Source organism: Benincasa hispida, chromosome 1, assembly GCF_027475165.1.
Source record: "Benincasa hispida cultivar pf3 chromosome 1, pf3_genome.v1.1, whole genome shotgun sequence".
Lineage (NCBI taxonomy): Eukaryota > Viridiplantae > Streptophyta > Magnoliopsida > Cucurbitales > Cucurbitaceae > Benincasa > Benincasa hispida.
The window spans coordinates 68,906,561-68,911,874 of record NC_143478.1 but is presented as its reverse complement, the minus strand read 5'-3'; the positions used below and the strand labels follow the sequence as shown (position 1 = coordinate 68,911,874).

Here is a 5,314-nt window from a genome sequence, read left to right as displayed (position 1 = left end):
GGCTTTAGCTATAACATTTGTTGGGAATGCGTCAAAGTCTGACATTGGTTAAATAAGGGGATGACCGTTGGTTTATAGGAGAGGGCAACTACCTCCAATGGTATGAGGCCATTTAGCTTGGTGAAACCAAAAGCAAAACCATGACAATTATGCTAAAAGTGGATAATATCATATCATCATGGAGATATCTGGAGGTCCATTGTCCCTACAAAATTGGTATCAAAGTAGGCCGCGTCATAACTATGCCAGTAAAAATCCCTAGGTGTCAAACAAGATGTAATCATTGGCAAAGTATCCATCTGTGGTTGAGTCTTTAGACAGGGCAGTGTGCTCAAGTGTAATTCGATTGGATGATTACTAAATGGTTGACTTAGCGATGCACTCAAGTGTGTAATTTAGAGATTAGATGACTATTTGATGAAAGGCTCGGTGGTCCTTTGTTCGAGGAGACGATTGTTGGGAATGCGATCAAAGTCCCACATCGGTGTTAAATAATGAATGATATTTAGTTTATAAAGAAAAACAACTATCTCCAATAATTTGAGACCTTTTAAAGTGAAACTTAAAAATAAAACTATGAGAATTATGTCCAAAGTAGGCTGAAAATGCTTTTATTGAAATTCGTTAGGGTTATTTTGAATAATATATTGATGGTTTCTCCCTCGCAAGCCTTTGTCTACAAGATCAAGATACTTCTATTGTTCTTAATATTTATGCTTTCTTTGTAAACTTAGATGGTCTTTTTTATGTTTTTCACATGTCTTATATAAAAAAAACACACATCAGATGTTTCATGCAAAATTCAAATTGACGTATCTAAAAAAAAAATTACTTAAAAGGGACACGACTAAATCAAAATTTGTTAATTAATACAAATATGTAAAAGGAAACACTCTAGAATTGATATATTTCTTTTTCTCTTTACAATCAAAGATTGAAAAAACAGCTATATTTATTTCATGATAATCAAATTGATAAGGGAATAAATTGCATATAAAATTTTAAATCAATAGTTCCCATTGCGAGGAGCTGCAGTATTTTCTGGATCAAATAGAGGAGGAAGAAATTTCTTTTTCTTCATACCTACACATAGTAAATTGAAGAAACTAAGAAGAGAGCCAACATAAAAGGAGAGAAAGAAGAGAATTAATAAATGAAATCAATATTAACCCATCTAGGGGCATATATTACAAATGTTTGGACATATACAAGCAACAAAATTACTAGCTATTAGAATAATATAATTTAGAATTTCATCTTAAAATAACAAATTATCCAATTGACGATAAGATGATAACTTACCTATCTTTTCTATATGGGATTCTGAACATAATCATAGTTAGCGTATTAATATGTGCTCCTTTATTTATTTCTCTCTATATATAATTTTGAATATGATAATACTATTTAATTTAGACGAATTTGATAATAATATTTTGCATTTATTTGTGTTTGTGTTTGTGTTTATATATATATATATATATTAGGAATAAGTGAATTTGGTTGTCTTCTGTGCTTCTTAGGCATGTTTGAAGTAATTTTGAAAGTGTTAAAATTACTTTAATCATTTTGATATATGTTTTTAGTTAGTCATTCAAAACAAAGTATAAAATTAAATAGTAAATTAATTTTGAGTGATTAAAGACATGTTCGGGATGAATTTTGAACAAGACAAAAATTATTTAATAATTTAAAAAATCACTCCTAAAGTGCATTAGGGTGTGTTTGGGAGTGATAGTTGGAGTAGTGATTTTAGTAAAAGAGATTTAGGTACAATTAAATTTTTTAAAATTGATTTTTCGACAATCAAATTTATATTTAGTTCCAAACTTTTTTAACTGATTTTCAAATATTTAAAAGTGATTTTGAATTATTATGTTTAGTTCTAAAAGTCAATTTAGAGTTACCCAATTCCTCAAAATTGTATTTTCTATTTGAAAAATTATTATTTAACTAAATAATTGTGGTAAATATCTATTTTTATTTATTTTATTTTTAAATTCTTATATGTATGGTTGATATTTTGAGTAAGATGAATGCTTATAATATATATCAAAAGAAAATTCAAAAAATATATAATTATTTGTTTTATTAACAATTTACCTGTCATCTTTGGTTCCAGAATTTAAAATTAAAAAAAAAAAATCATAAATAGTTAATCCACAATATTTTAATAAAACTGAATTAGATAGCCATTTTGGGACTAATTCTCGATCAATCATTTAACAAAAATCACCTATCAACGAATTCCTCTAAAATCAAATTGAAATGATTTTAAATTTTTCTAAAATCAATTTTAACTCATGCCAAACACCATCATTTTAAGAAAATGTGATTTTTAGCAAAAGAAATAGTTCTTTTGACTATCTCAAAATTACTCTTGAACATACACTGACTCTCTGGGGTTACATGATTGTAGCCACTTCAATTTTTTTCAGTGAGAGAAAAGATGATATTTTTGTTCCCAAGTATGTAAGAAACTTATTACATGAATAGATAAATGACAGAAGTAATATTTAATGACAGTTTTGGAGAAAATTGGACGTACCATCGATGTCGGGTGTGGAACTCAATCTCTTTGCATTTACTTTGGAAGGAAAGATGAGTCTAACAATCGACAATAGTTTCTTCCAAACAATAGAAACCATCTTTGAATCAATATTTTTTTTCTATTTGGTAGACAAAGAGATGAAATGTATATTATGGTATAGATTGTTGTAATAGAAGTGTGCATTTCTTTGAGCTCTCTTAAAGCCTCATTTCTACATGGATGGCAAGTTGCGTAAAGCCAATTTGAAATAATTAATAAATAATAATAATAATAAAATTAAGGTCAAGTTGAAAGTGTAGGGCTTGTGGTCTAATTAATAATGGCCTCGTGATCTATTGACTTTTTCTCCATGCAAGACTTTCAGATTCTTTCAAGAGATAATAATAAATAATAATAATAATAATAATAATAATAATAATAAAAAAAAATGTCTTAGTTGTATTGTTTTCTATGGCGCATTATATATTAGATTATACGAGGTTTCATTATCTAAAAATTAACTGATCATAAGAGAACTAGTTATGTGTCTAAGACAAATATAATAAACATGTCCATCAAGATGGTATCTTAGCGTCGTGTTCACCATTTTTGGATGAAACTTATTCCTGAATCTGATTCCAATCTTTGTTTTGGGCTATAGGGTCTCTGATATCATGTTAGACAACATGAGGTTCCAACTCAAATTAGTTGACAATTAAAGGAGTACCCTCGCTTGATTTTTCTAACGTGAGATCTTCAACATATCCATCAAGATGGTGCATCTCTTCTGGGTTCTTCATTTAGGGATTGTCCAATTTTTGTTTTCTGACTAAATACCCATTTATGTTTTTATGGGCTTTAATACCATATTAGATAACATAAAGTTTCATTTCAAAACCATCTAGTAAAAAGAGTAGTAGCCCATTTATTTTATGAACATTGTGAGATCTCTTGATTTTTTTTCAATGTGTGATTTAACACAACCAATTTTTTAGATTAAAAAAAGCCTTAAAATTGTTTTGTAGAATAAAGAAAGTAATTGCATTGGGTAGCACTTTTAATGATAATAATTAAGTATATAACAACATTTTTAAATAATTGCAAATATGGCAATCAATGATAAACTCTATCGTTAATAGGCTCCTATCAATGATATGGTCTATCACGGATACACATCAAAAGCAAAATCTAAATTTTGTCATATCTACAATTTTTTTGCATTGTGTTATATCTATAAATACTTTTGACACGATTGCTATATTTGTAATTATCCTTAAAAAATAGATGACCTTTTGCATAAATAAAAAAAGCCTTTAGAACGTTTTTAACAATTAAAAGTTTATTTGAAATGACTTATATGGTCATACAATTGAATAGATAAAATCAATATTCACTCATGAGCCCTACAATTTTGACCATCCATTGTTCATATTTAAATGAACTAAGTATCTAATAACAAAATGTGGTTTTTTTCTTCCTTTCCCATTAGTATAATAAATTGATGGTTGCATTTTAAAATATATATTATGAAGGTGAGGAAGAAAGACTCGGATTCCCCACGCTTTGTCATTGATGTCCATTGGTCTTTTTTTTCTTTTTTTTTTTTTTTTTTTCTTTTTCAAATATGGATGATTGGAAATTTTAGGACAATGTTTTAGAAAAAAGATGTTCTTGAAATTCGTTTTAGATTAACAATGTCTCCACTTGGCAAGTGTTGGTCAGTGTATATAGATCGATGCACATGTATTAGATTGGTTACACAATTAGGTATTAAATTAATACTCAATTTGAAGGCATGATTATCTGAACTTAAAGAGAATAAATAAATAAACCTAAGATTTTTTTTAAAGGTTTAAATACTATTTTGTTGTCAGTATATTTTTTATTTTGGTTCTTTTTAGTCTATATACTTTCAAAATATTCATTTTCATCTCTATACTTTCAACTCGATTCATTTTAGTTCATTTACTTTCAAAATATTCATTTTGATAATTGTAGGTTCATTTTCATTTTTACTTCGTTTTTAGGGGATCAAAATGATAACTTTTTGAAAACCAAAGTTGAAAATACAAGTACCAAACTGAACATTTTGAAAGTACGTATAGGGACCAAAATGATCCAACATTGAAAATATAGGAACAAAATAAACAATCTAAAAGTACATCGACCGATATGAATCAAAACAAAAAGTATAGGACTCAAAATAATATTTAAACTCTTTTTTAATTACAAAACTTTATTATATTTGAATTTCCAAAACTGAATCAATATTTCTCACCAACATTATAATAACCTAATTACTTTATCATATTGTACTCAAGTAAGAGTTAACTTTTATCAAGTCATTTTCGTGTGGCTTTATGGGTTGGGCTTTTGTATCTTTGCTCTCCTATATAAAGAGTTGGGGTTTTTAGGTTTACATATCAGTTGTAAGCTAATTTCTCCCTCTCAATTTGCGACTGGAATATAGTTTCTTTCTCTAATTCAAAAAGTAGACGTAGACTCTGATCGAACCACTATAATTATTGACGTTCTTCTCTTCTTCCCCTTATCCTTTCATTTTTATTATTTTGTTCTTGATATGTCTTTGTTATGGTTATTTGTTTACTATTATGCTTTAACAAGATAATTAAACTATACTCAAATTGATAAATAGAGTGTTGGTTTAAACATGAATAATATAATGTTATTATCGTATAAAATGAAGAAACGGGGTAGGAATAGCTTTATAAAGTGGGGAAAAATTAACAAACTGATATCAATGATAAAACTTAAATTTTGATA

General features: G+C 27.6%; 1 long non-coding RNA gene across 1 annotated transcript; it reads right to left on the bottom strand.

Moving 5' to 3' along the window:
* Positions 1 to 848: 848 nt before the first annotated feature.
* LOC120090868 (uncharacterized) lies at positions 849 to 2,732 on the bottom strand. Its single transcript, XR_005485605.2, has 2 exons — positions 2,549 to 2,732; positions 849 to 1,083 (listed from the first exon to the last, which is right to left on the bottom strand). It is a non-coding gene; the product is annotated as an uncharacterized LOC120090868 (long non-coding RNA).
* Between the last annotated feature and the right edge of the window lie 2,582 nt (positions 2,733 to 5,314).